Source organism: Lepidochelys kempii, chromosome 5 (assembly GCF_965140265.1).
Source record: "Lepidochelys kempii isolate rLepKem1 chromosome 5, rLepKem1.hap2, whole genome shotgun sequence".
Lineage (NCBI taxonomy): Eukaryota > Metazoa > Chordata > Testudines > Cheloniidae > Lepidochelys > Lepidochelys kempii.
The window spans coordinates 107,088,682-107,102,921 of NC_133260.1; the positions used below are offsets into that span (position 1 = coordinate 107,088,682).

General features: G+C 39.1%; 1 protein-coding gene across 40 annotated transcripts in view; it reads right to left on the reverse strand.

Moving 5' to 3' along the window:
- PTPRD (protein tyrosine phosphatase receptor type D) overlaps window positions 1–14,240 on the reverse strand; it is a 1,705,510-nt gene that overhangs the window by 1,430,140 nt on the left and 261,130 nt on the right. The window lies entirely within an intron of this gene.

Sequence of the window (14,240 nt, forward strand, 5' to 3'; positions counted from 1 at the left end):
TGGTTCACGGTTCATGGTTCAAAATAAGAATGATCTTTTCTCCATTGGCCAGCAATAATTATTCTTGTTTTTCTTAAATTAAACAAAATAAATGAATGTAATGCTTGTTAAAAGTGCTGAAATAAGAGCCCTGAAGGCTGAAGTCCTCTGCACATGGTAACATTGTCCATTAAAACTGGAACTCCCCACACATTTCACAGTAGCCATGAAACAACATTCAGATGGTAATGATTTGCAATTACTGACTGACCTGAGACAGATTTTAATAAGGTGATCTATCCATCACTCAACCTGCTCTTGATGTCTTTTTTACGAAGTGCATGCCATTACAATGGTTATGAAAATATATTATTATTATTATTGTTCCTTCCCCCCCCTCACAAAGTCTCCAAACTACAAACATAGATCTAAACTTGAATTACATTTCTCTGTGTGACCTTCTTTTAAGCCTTGAACATAAAATATGAAGAAAGCTTTTATATTCAAACTTTCTACTCTCCTGAAAGCTTATGTTGTTCTAAATCTCTCTTGAAATATGAAACTTATTTTATTGCCAAATTTGTTTATAGTTAAGGCCCTACTTAATTTTCAATATTACAGAAATTGTGGATCCCACAATATTAAGCTCCCACGGCAATTTTTACAGTGAGAGCCCCCGCTCTCAGCCCCAAGCTTCCGCTATCAACCCTTTTCCAAATCCCTACAAATAATACAGTCCATTTTTACTTTTCTGTGATTTTCCATGGTTTGTCTGCAACTCAGCTGCAATTTTTTGACAATCATCCCATGATTCAAATAGTCGTTTTATGTTACATGTTTGACTTTTCCATGTCTACAGTATGACAAGGAAGATTTTCCCCCATCTCTGCTCTAAACTTCAGGTCACAGATATGAAACGTTATATCGCGGGTTCAAGAAGAAAAAAATGTGGTGAATGTATAAAGGTCAAGTTTGCTAACAACATCAGGTATAAATACAGTCGTTTTCGAAAATGTCAAAAAGCTGCATTTTCCAACTTTACCGCATCTGGAATGAATTAATGGTAGGTCAGTAGGCTACTCTATTAATGGAAAGATCTTAACATCACAAATTATAAGATTAATTTATCTCACTTCCAAAGCAACAGAACACAAAAAATAAATTGTGATATTTTTGTTACTGAGCATCATAAGACTTGGCAACATTGATTTATATTTAAGCTAATGACTGAGAGCTATCAAGACTGAATGTGTGCTGGAATACATTGTGTGTGGGGGGGTGGGTGGGTGCAATCTATAAGGAATCCATATGGAGCAAACATTAGTAATAATTAAATTTCAACACATGCAATGAGGAAAAAACATACTGATAAAAAGACATGGGGTCTCATATATATCTTTACAATCACCAATATTCTAGAGCGAGGACATTGGGTACCAACTCGTTTCCTTGGTAAATGTTATATTATTAATATCCTTTCAATGTACCTACACATAGCTAGTATATATCAGCATAAATACAACCTTATGGTTGCCAGTCATTAGCTTTAATATAGATCTGTGCTGTTAGGTTTCACGCTTCTCAATAACCAAAACTCAGAAGATGTGTGTGTCATATTCCTTGCTTCTGAAGAGCAATTAATCAGCTTGTAACATGCTATCTTATAATTTATGACAAACATTTTTCAGGTAATAGAGTAGCCAATTATTTTTTGACCTGACAGTAATCTGCAGTCAAATATTTTCTAAAAGTTTTTCTTAGCAAGTTTTTGTTGGCAAGCCTCAACTTTCTATGTATTCAAATCATGTTTTTTTACTTCATGAAACTATAATGTAGCTTACATTTCAATTTATTTTATTTTTCATGTTCACAATATTAATCTTTGAAATGAGGGGGAAAACATCTCATCACAGGCATGAAAAAGTCAAACATAAGCTATTTTATTTGTATCTTGTGTAAATACAAGAATGAAACAGATGCTTATTAATTAAGTGTAGGCAGGTGATGACAAGGCACAATGGCACATTGCACCAGCTGTGAAAATTGCAGATGGCTTTTTTCCCCCTACCAGTCCATTTTCATATTATTCAACAGACGCTGCATGCAGCAGAAAAGGTGTCAAAACAAAATGATAGTGAGAACTAAGAAGTCATCTTTGCTAAAACTTTGGAAAGTTTTACCTGCCTTCTACAATCATACTTTCATGTGCAAGAGTATTAAGAAGTTTTATAGTTGTTCCAGTTAGCTTGCATAAGTCCCAGTTTTTCAGACACCGAATGACTAAAATATTATTTATGAACTAGTGTTGCAAACAATATGCCAACATGATAGACAGCACTGTTTTAAGTATGGAGGACACTCTTGCTTGCACTTGCACAAAGAGACCAAAATGAAAGTGCACAGATTCAGACAGAGTGGAAATTGAAAATGCAAAACCAACATCAAGAGTGGCTTTTTTGAGTTCATATGAACTGTATATGCAGTATAGTCAATCATTTCTATTTACACTATAATTTAATGAAAAAAAAGGGTAGAACTTATCTAAAAGTAACAATAGAGAAAAATATGCAGAGATGCATTCAAAATCTTTCTCCAAAACTCCAGTACAGCAAATGGTAGAATGAGATATGCAGTTACAGAAACCATACCTAAATGAAGTAGTAAAGAATGAGTGTTGCAAATACGTAAATCTTCACAAAAAATATTTTGGTATTTGAAGTACCATTGTACCCAATTATCATCATCATTCTATCCATTATAACATTATCATCAGTGAAATCGGAACAAAGACAACAATCCTCTACGACTATAAAAAGATGTCTGCCCATATCATCAGAGAACTGTGATTCCAAAGTATTGTAGGCGTATTTTCTTTACATCCTCTGAAATTATTTATCCAATATTCTGACAGACACTGTGCTACCAAGCACTCAGTAACATCTCTCTCTCTTTCTCTCTCTCCCCGTTCCCTCTAAATACAGAAAGGTTGGAACATTTCTGAGATGAATGATCATCATCAGGAAGTTGGTTCTATATAAATATGTACACCAATGATCGTTAAAATTAACTTTCCATAATAGAGCTAAAACAAGATAATCTCTTCTGGAACTATCGCTTTCACTAGCAGCATCTTAAAATGTTATACTACGTAAATAAGAAAAATAACTTTTAATACAAATACATAAATAATATTCAACCATGTTTTATGTAGTATTACCTAATTTACATTTAGCTCAGTTACAAATCCAATTTTTCCAGACATTTTAAATGACGCATTAAAATAGCTTTATATAATTTTATTGGGTTTTGGCATTTAACCAAATGAGCTTCAATACCATTTCATATGAACAAATGAATTCTCTTAACTGGCACACTCCTGTGGAAATAAAAGTTCCAATTAAGGAATCATTCCAATTACCAGAGACTCATAAGAATACATAGTGTGTTGGTACATAGTCAATATTTTATGCAGTTCTTTAAAAATAGCCTAGTGAATAATAAGCTTTAAGGGTCATATTTTGCCTACATCTGTGTGCAGGGAGGTATCTCTGCAAAGCAGAGTGTGGAGAGTTATGCCATTAAACATGCTTCCCCCTCCTTCCCCACTTTGAGCTTTGCAGGCAAGTGATTGAGCTGAACTATTCAGGATTCACACCACACCAAAAGCTGTGGTTGTAACCAGTGGAACATAATACAGCCTCAAGTTTCTCCTTCATATCGTGGAATCTGCTTTTTGCAGGAAGTTTGAGGAAGCAGACCAGGGTCAGGGAGCACCTGGAAATGTAGCTTCATCAGGAGCCATGCTCTCTAGGGACAAGCAGGAATTAGCGGGTCTGAGGATTAGAGAGGAGTCAAGGTTCAAATGTATAGATTATTAATATCTGTTACTACAGTATTTGGGGATCTGCAAGTTAAGGAAACAAACTTCAGGCTTCATCCATGGAAGGAAGGTGGAAAACCCTCAATGGATGAACTGTTAGGCAACTTAGTGAGTCAAAACTTAATTGTAAGGCAATTTAAGTGTGACATACATTGCCATAATCACCCAGAAATATTCTAGAATTTTGCTGTTGAGAGTCGGAAGGTAGAATTTTATCAGCTGCCCTTGCCAAATGTTCCTTTAAAGCTTTACCCATAGGATCACCAAGCCTGCTTTCTGTTTTGTTTTCCTTCCCCACAAAGTTTGAATGATTGCATGTCTGAGATTATTAAGGCATACCAGCAGATGTGTTTGACAAAGCTATTTATCTCACACTGCTCTCACAGGAGCACAATAAAGTTATCGCTGAAATTTCAAACAAAATGTAAGCTTCCCAAAACCTTTTCTAATAACTACTCTCTCTAATACTATTTTGAAAGATCCTGATAAAAAGTGTTTTGCAATGAAAGAAATATTTGCTGAGTAGTCGGTGATATTAAAGATAAACATTTAGTACTTTGGGGGAGAAAAAACTATTTGCTTTATAGGCCTGGTAAATTCTGCAGAAGATCAGAAGTGAAAAAAGAGTTTTCTTTACCTCCTTTTGTATTTGCATACACTAGATGGCACTAATAAAATATAAAATATTCCTAATTTTTTAATTATCTTGAAGAGATTTCCTGTTCTTTCTAAGTATTATCTTTCAGGCTTTAATAAACAAACGATACAAAATATAAAAATCTGTCTCTAAACACTAAAAAGTGGAGGGGAAGTGAAGCAATTTAAGATCCCTTTCCATCCTATGATATCTTCTGAGGCTGCCTGCCTTTGAAGGCTAATTCCAATTTTTAGGGTGAGTTCAACCACAACAACCGTAATAAGTAACAAGTCACCAGGACCAGATGACATTCATCCAAGAGTTCTGAAAGAACTCAAATGTGAAGTTGCAGAACTATTAACTATGGTTTGTAACCTGTCCTTTAAATCAGCTACTGTACCCAATGACTGGAAGATAGCTAACGTAACGCCAACATTTAAGAAGGGCACTAGAGGTGATCCTGGCAATTACAGACCAGTAAGTCTAACGTCAATACCGGGCAAATTAGTTGAAACAATAGTAAAGAATAAAACTGTCAGACACATAGAAGAACATAAATTGTTGTGCAAAAGTCAACATGGATTCTGTAAAGGGAGATCATGTCGTACTAATCTATGAGAGTTCTTTGAAGGGGTCAACAAACATGTGGACAAGGGGGATCCAGTGGACATAGTGTACTTAGATTTCCAGAAAGCCTTTGACAAAGTCCCTCACCAAAGGCTCTTATGTAAATTAAGTTGTCATGGGATAAGAGGGAAGATCCTTTCATGGATTGAGAACTGGTTAAAAGACAGGGAACAAAGGGTAGGAATAAATGGTAAATTTTCAGAACGGAGAGGGGTAACTAGTGGTGTTCCCCAAGGGTCAGTCCTAGGACCAATCCTATTCAAGCTATTCACAAATGATCTGGAGAAAGGGGTAAACAGCGAGGTGGCGAAGTTTGCAGATGATACTAAAATGCTCAAGATAGTTAGGACCAAAGCAGACTGTGAAGAACTTCAAAAAGATCTCACGAAAGTAAGTGATTGGGCAACAAAATGACAAATGAAATTTAATGTGGATAAATGTAAAGTAATGCACATTGGAAAAAATAACCCCAATTATACCTACAATATGATAGGGGCTAATTTAGCTACAACTAATCAGGAGAAAGATCTTGGAGTCATCGTGGATAGTTCTCTGAACATGTCCACGCAGTGTGCAGCAGGAGCCAAAAAAGCAAACGGGATGTCAGGACTCATTAAAAAAGGGATAGAGAATAAGACGGAAAATATCTTATTGCCCATATATAAATCCATGGTATGCCCACATCTTGAATACTGCGTACAGATGTGATCCCCTCATCTCAAAAAAGATATACTGGCATTAGAGAAGTTTCAGAAAAGGGCAACTAAAATGATTAGGGGGTTAGAACGGGTACCATATGAGGGTAGATTAAAGAGGCTAGGACTTTTCAGCTTGGAAAAGAGGAGACTAAGCAGGGATATGATAGAGGTATATAAAATCATGAGTGGTGTGGAGAAAGTGGATAAGGAAAAGTTACTTACTTGTTCCCATAATATAAGAACTAGGGGCCACCAAACAAAATTAATGGGTAGCAGGTTTAACACAAATAAAAGGAAGTTCCTTCTTCATTCAGGGCACAGTCAACCTGTGGAGCTCCTTGCCTGAGGAGGTTGTGAAGGCTAGGACTATAACAGGGTTTAAAAGAGCACTGGATAAATTCATGGAGGTTAAGTCTGTTAATGGCAATTAGCCAGGATGGGTAAGGAATGGTGTCCCTAGCCTCTGTTTGTCAGAGGATGGAGCTGGATGGCAGAGGAGAGATCACTTGATCATTACCTGTTAGGTTCACTCCCTCTGGGGCACCTGGCATTGGCCACTGTTGGTAGACAGGATACTGGGCTGGATGGTCCTTTGGTCTGACCCAGTATGGCCATTCTTATGTTTCTTATGTTCTTAACCACTAAATATATCATCATTAGAGATTTAACTCTACCACTTCCCAAAATCTATGGGCTAGATTTATACAGGCTAGCAGAGGAATATGAAAATTGCATTTTTTTGCATCAGCAGTGCCTGCTGTGTTCTCTGGAGGGGAATTCACATCAAGGAGAATAGTCAGCAGACATGTCAAACCTGGAGGGGGGACGCTGAAATTGGGCTTGTTTTTGGCTTAATTGGCTTGTGAGTTGCTTTTTGGCTTGTAGCTTGTTGCTTCTTTTTTCTGATCGGCTCCCGGCAAGTAGGGGCAAGGGTGGGAGAGAGTCAGGGGTGCACAGTGGGCCCACCACCATCCCAGACTGCACACCGGGGGATTTAGCCACATAGTGTGTTGGGGTTCTTAGGGATTGGCTTGTTTTAGCCTTGCTTTGAAATGGGATTAGCTTGATTTTTGGCTTGTTGTGAAAGTTGGCGTGCTTATTCACGCACTAAGCGTGAAAGTTGGCAACTGTGGTAGTCAGGGTTTTCACTACCATCCCTTGCCGGTGGGGCACCTCAGTAAAGAGCAACTGTAGTACAGTTGGGGTATATATGGGAACTCAGGTATTATCAGATGCTACAGGGAATATTCTATTTATGGTTACTGTAAGCTCTTTAGCACAGGGACATTTTTCTTATGTGTATGTAAAGCATGTATCATACTTTGGGCACTAAGGCCCCAATCCTGCAAAAACTAGTTCATGTACTTACCATGAGTAATTCCATTGATTTCAGAGGACCACACACAACAGTCAAGTTAAGCATGTGGATAAAGGTTTGGAGGATCAGGACATATGTATAAATAACAGTCCTAACTTGTGTAGCAAGGGAAATTAAATACCTTGCAATATACATTACAGCAAGCTGTAGTGGTGCTTTCTTTTATAAATCCCTATTTTATATATTAATTACAAAAACTTTGCTATGGATTGAAATGTTCTGTGAGCCTGAATCTTTAAGAAAAGAAACCTAAAGCAAAAATATTTAAAGTCTGCTATTTCCCAAAGCTTTTTTGCACTCAAATTTGTAATGTAAATAATGGATCCAATTTAAAAGACTAAATTTAGCACGAGTGAGGCTATGGTGTGTCTAATAGCTATTGTTTAGTTAAAAGAAAAAAAAACAACTCAGCTGTAATTTAAACAATAGCTGGTACACACAAAAATAACCTCTTTTAAAGGAAAACAGCATTTCCTTTACATGTACAGTATACATTCCTGAGTCCATTACACTCAAAATGGCTCCCAGATTTCACCTGAAGTATTGAAATAATATTTAATATGCTCACATATTTTTGTGAAATGATCTAATATCTACATTTAGATGTGGCAACATGATAGACATATTAAACTAATAACCCTACTAAAGTATCCAATATCAATTCTTCAGTGGCTAACTCAGGATCTGTGTACTAGTATGTTCTCACATGTACACAGAACATTAAAACCTATTCCTTTTCATACCACGTGTGGTAGGCAGTTGCCTGACTGAAGAAACCCAGAACAATCAAATCTGACTGCATATTTGTTTTCTCATCATCTGGCAAAAAGCTAGTTGTTTTGAAGAAGACAAGAAGTATAAAAGGGCTTTTCAATGAGGGCACCACACAAAATGTCACAGTGGGGCACTTACAGCCTGTGTACAAATGTCTTTGCCGGAGAAAGAAAAGCAGTTTTTGATATCGGACTTGAATTCAGAACTGCATTTTAGCTGCAGATCTAATAGTGGAAGTACATCTGCACCTATGAATTGTAAGGTTTCAGAGGAACAGCCGTGTTAGTCTGTATTCGCAAAAAGAAAAGGAGTACTTGTGGCACCTTAGAGACTAACCAATTTATTTGAGCATGAGCTTTCGTGAGCTACAGCTCACTTCATCAGATGTTTACCGTGGAAACTGCAGCAGACTTTATATACACACAGAAATCATGAAACAATACCTCCTCCCACCCCACTGTCCTGCTGGTAATAGCTTATCTAAAGTGATCAACAGGTGGGCCATTTCCAGCACAAATCCAGGTTTTCTCACCCTCCACCCCCCCACACAAATTCACTCTCCTGCTGGTGCTAGCCCATCCAAAGTGACAACTCTTTACATAATCAAGTCGGGCTATTTCCTGCATAGATCAAGGTTTTCTCACATCCCCCCCACCCCCATACACACACAAACTCATGGGGGTGGGGGGGATGTGAGAAAACCTTGATCTATGCAGGAAATAGCCCGACTTGATTATGTAAAGAGTTGTCACTTTGGATGGGCTAGCACCAGCAGGAGAGTGAATTTGTGTGGGGGGGTGGAGGGTGAGAAAACCTGGATTTGTGCTGGAAATGGCCCACCTGTTGATCACTTTAGATAAGCTATTACCAGCAGGACAGTGGGGTGGGAGGAGGTATTGTTTCATGATTTCTGTGTGTATATAAAGTCTGCTGCAGTTTCCACGGTAAACATCTGATGAAGTGAGCTGTAGCTCACGAAAGCTCATGCTCAAATAAATTGGTTAGTCTCTAAGGTGCCACAAGTACTCCTTTTCTTTTTATGAATTGTAAGTGCTGTTTCTGCCATCAAGATCCCCGTTCAGAAGTGTAAATATTTGCAAAGAAAATGCTATAGAAAAGGAATAACAGGTCTACCCACTTTTCTACTAACAAAGAATTAACCCACTCCAGAAATCCAAACTCTGACTGTTCTGAACCCAAGATAATAAGCAGATAAAAAAATACAGACATCATATTGGTCATATTCTCAACTCCAGGCACTTCCATGAAACACCTCTATTTATACAAGAGACATTAATAACAAAGGAAAATTTACATACAATATTACTGCTTTTATGTAGAGAGAAATTTTGGGGTTAAACTGTCATAAAATTTAAAAGAAGCCTTAAACTTTGAAAAGACATAGTTAAGACTTCAACATTCCTTATCTTGTCTAGTGGGGCAGGGGGATGGGAGGCAGAGAACCTGTCCAAAGCCTTTTTGTGGGTTAAGAATGGAGTTTTAGCCTTCATTTTGAATTTTCTGGCCTTTGCTGTTTTAAAAAAAAGCTTATGTCTTGTTGTACTTTTGAATATACCTTTCTCAGATCAAATGCCGTATTCTAAGAGGGCTTGTGATACAATGGGTGAGTTCACCTCTGGAGATCTGGGTTCATTCAAGTCTTGGCTAAGGTCACAAGTGAAAAATAAGTTTCATGCTCTCATCCTGGTCCACATCACAATGCTATCAGATGATTGGCAGTCTGATCTACAGAGGCATGTTAGAAAAGGAATGTTAGAAAGAGATGTGTGAAGATCCTCATATTGGAGAATGCAATGCAGAGAATTACGCCTGGGGTGCTAAGCACATAGCAATAGGTTGCATCATTTACAGGTAGCCCTTTGAAAAAGACAGTGTGGTGCTGCATTGCCACAGCAGAACACTAGAAGAGAGTGTGCCTCAGGAGGGAGAATTTCATTTGTCATCCATTTGGTGCAGCAGCTCTGCTGCTTAGGCTCACAAAGACTCCTAGTATGACCAGCTCCTGCACAGGTCAACTAGGAGGATTGAGAAGGGAGTGATTCTTGCATGCACATGCTTTTCACTTCTTTACAAGGGTCATTATCAGTCTGGCCCCCAATATTTTTTGCTTTCATCCAACTGTCAGGACCTGAAGTGTCTCATGCTTCCATGAGTGACTGACCAGCACCAATGAGCTCTCACAGACTTGAAACATTTTGGCACCTTTAGGAGCATCCCTCACCTATGTTGCATATATTTTTCCAAACGGGAACAACCTCAATTACCTGGGTAGACAAAGACACAGAAATAAAATCCCAACTTGAAACAACAACATTCTCTAAAATGGATGTTAAATTGGTTGAAACTGATTGTGAACTAATTGAAAAAAGATTTAACAGACAGGGAATGGGACAAATATCCCAGACTCATTCTTATTCCTTTTCTCAGGATATATTTTCTTTTCAAATTACAATATTAAAATTCAGTATTCTCCTTATTCCGTTAATTGTGTCTTCTTTGTTCCCCTCCATGTGAAGAGTTCACTCAGAACTCCTGCCACGTTCAGGGCCCAGCTGGTTTAAGACTGGATCTTACTACCCATACTGGACTGTAAATTAAGTAAGGAGTGAGAAAAGACTGGGGGCAGGGGCAGGAGAAGAATCAAACCACTCTCCTCCATCCAGTACCTTGAACTTTGCTGATAATTCACTCAGCCGCACAGAAACAAAACCATCAGTCCTGTGTGCATTTCATCTGGGAGCAGAAGTCAGACTACTCAGCTGGAAGTAAGAAAAATGCAGCCATCAGGAATTTTTTTCTGCATAACTCACACATGAATCAGTGCATGCTACTTTGTCTTGTCATACGTATAGCCTATTTTAGAGACAAAGGCAGACACCGACTACAGAATGGTGGCATTGGGATGTAGGATGAGTGGCAAGGAGAGACAAACTATAGAATAAAAATAGTACTTAGCCCATATACTATCAAATATCAATGAATTAATGCTCTCAAAATGCAATACAGGCAAGTACTCTAAGTATTACAATCATACCCATTTAACAGATGGGAAAATGAGAATTTTCATATTTCCAAGGCTAACAAGTGACTGTACCAGAGCTGGGGCTACAACTAAAATTCAAACCACTAACCAAACCACTTTTCCTATAAAATTTTGAATTCTACTGTTTTCTCTGTGAATGGACCCTTTTCTTTTTCATTGTGATTGTGGCCCCCAAATATTGGTGCCTTAGTTTACAGAGTATTCAGAAAACTTCAGTAGCTAATGCCTACTCTGATAAGGTGCCATTGTATCAAACGCATAACACATAAGCGTGCTAGTAGCTATTCTTTGTAAACCACCAATTCTGCAAAGAGGCAATATTCACTACTCCAGTAGGTAAGAGTCAGCGCTCTGTGTTCCGATCCCAGGTCTGTAATTAACTCTCTGTGAGATCAAGAAAGTTCACTTTGAACCAAATTTTGGGTGCTTCAGTTTTGGAAAGTCAACCTGACATATTTAAGGCTCTAATGTTCAGAGGTGTTGAGTGTCCACAGCTCCTACTCAAGTCAATGCAGCATGGGAATTTTCCAAACCTCTGAAAAATCGTCTCTAGGCATTTCACATTGTGCAACAAAAAAGTAAGGGTCCCAAACTTAGTGAACAGTTAAAAATAATTAGGCCTTTCTCTGTGAATTGCTGAAAAAAGAGGCTAATAAATATTACCATACCTACACCACAGGTCTGTTTTCATCTTAATAAATTATTGTCTGTAAAAAGATTTGAGACTCTCAGATGAATTGCTAAGCACCATTATTTTTATTTTGGTATATTTATAGTAGTTTACTATGCTGTTTTGTCTTGAAATAAATCTGTGGCTATTGTTACTGAAGTCATGAAACACTATTCCAGAGTCTCAGGAGATCTATTTCCAGGAAAGAAGAACTTTAATTTTTCGTAAGTAAATAAGTTAACTGATCAAAGAAATCTTCTGCATCCTGAATTCAATTGTTAGGTATTAACCACAAGAAAATAGAGGTTTTATGTATTTTTATATATCAAGAGAGTCAATAAAACAACACAGCCTGGAATGCTGATTTGAATTTGATGTCTCCAACGGTCGGAGATGGTACAGTAGATGGGGAAGGCTTTGATTTACTACAGAGGATTCTTTCCTAGGTGTCTGGCTGGTGGGTCTTGCCAACATGCTCAGGGTCTAACCGACTGCCATACCTTGGTCGGGAAGGAAATTTTTCCCAGGTCAGATTGACAGAGATCCCGAGGTAGGGGTTTTTTTTGCCTTCCTTTGCAGCATGGGGCATGGGTCACTTTCTGGTTTAAACTGAAGTAAATGGTGGATTCTCTGTAACTTGAAATCTTTATATCATGCTTTGAGAATTTCAGTAACTCAGTCAGAGGTTATGGGTCTATTACAGGAGTGGGTACAGGAGAAGATCTCTGACCTGTGATGTACGGGAAAGATCAGACCACATCAGAGGTGGACAAACTATGGCCTGTGAGCTACATCCGGCCTGCAGGACCTTCCTGCCCGGTCCCTAAGCGCCTGCCCCAGGAGGCTCGCCCACGGCCCCTCCCCCGCAGCCTAAGCTCGCTCCACCACCGGCGCAATGCTCTGGGTGGCGGGGCTGTGAGCTCCTGGGGCAGCACAGCTGCAGAGCCCAGCCTGACCCGGTGCTCTGTGCTGCGGTGTGGCCCGGCTCCAGCCAGGCAGCAGGGCTGTAGCGCTGCCAGCCACCAGTGCTCCAGGCAGCGTGGTAAGGGGGCACGGAGCAGGGGGGGTTGGATAAAGGGCAGGGGCGTTCGGGGTGGTGGTCAGAGGGTGGGGTGTGGATAGGGGTCTGGGCGGGAACAGGGGGTTGAATGGGGGCAGGGGTGCCGGGAGGGCAGTCAGGAAGGAGGGGCGGTTGGATGCGGCAGCAGGGGGCAGTCAGGGGACGGGAGAAGGGGTGGTTGGATGGGGCAAGGGTCCCAGGGGGGCAGTCAGGAATGAGAGGAGGGGTTGGATGGGGCGGCGGGGGGCAGTTAGGGGCGAGGGATGGTCAGGGGACAGGGAGAGGGGGAGTGTGGATGGGGAAGGGATCCTGGGAGGGGGGGCATCAGGAAATAGGGGGGGGTTGGATTGGGTAGGAGGTGGGGGCGCAGATAGGAGGTGGGGGCCAAGCCACGACCCCCTCTCCTAACCAGCCCTCCAAAGAATTTCCAAAACCCGATCAGGCCCTCAGGCCAAAAAGTTTGCCCACCCCAGAACTACATGATCACGATGGTCCCTTCTGGCCTTAAAGTCTATGAGTGATTTGAATTTGATATTTGAGATCATAGTAGATAAACCTTTCACAGTCAAAGTGGAAACATAGATACTATTACATTAGAGAATCCACACATCACAGGTCACTTTGAGAAAGTATAAATATTCAAAGACATGCTTATTTTACATTGGCTTTAGCAAAACACCAGGTTTTCTATATTTTAAATTATTTAAAATTAGGTGCATTCACTCACAGTAACTCCTATTTTAGTATTCCTTAACCAGCACTTCAAACTAGTTTGTTAAATAACAACAATTATATCTGCTACGTGTTTTGTTAATTCACAGTATTTACTAGCTTTACAATACAATACAGCATTACTCTGTATTGAACTCCAGTGTGAAGTACATAACTCTGCATTTTTCATAAATGTTGTATTTAATTATTCATTCTACTTATCCATTCATCTCTTAGATTGTTATATTTTGACATATTTTATTTACTAATTATTCTTCATTGCTAGTTTACGGCTGTGTGTACCCCGTTGTCTTGTGGCACAGCTCACGTGTTGAGAGAGGGGAAAAAAAAAGATGCTGAAACATAAAAAAATACCCCAAGGAAATAAACAGTAAAAACCTGTATTTAACATTACATTATCATACATGTCAAGAATTTTAAAGATAAACTTGCTGCATTGTCAAGCATAACTTTACATTTCAACTTCATTGAACTATCTTAAGTTTAAATTAATTTTTATTATTTAAATGGACACTCATACTGGGATGAATCACCATACTGTTTCTTTTAAGACATTTATAATGTGAAATGTAACAATTTAAATACTCTGAATACAGATGGGCCAAAATTGGACCTTTCTACCAACCCTCCTGGAACTTTGAATCATTAAAAAAAACCAAACAAATGGCCTTTGGTATTTCTAAGGTTCCTATAACAGTGCCATTTAAGTGCAGTCACCACCTGTCTCTGAAGCAGACATAG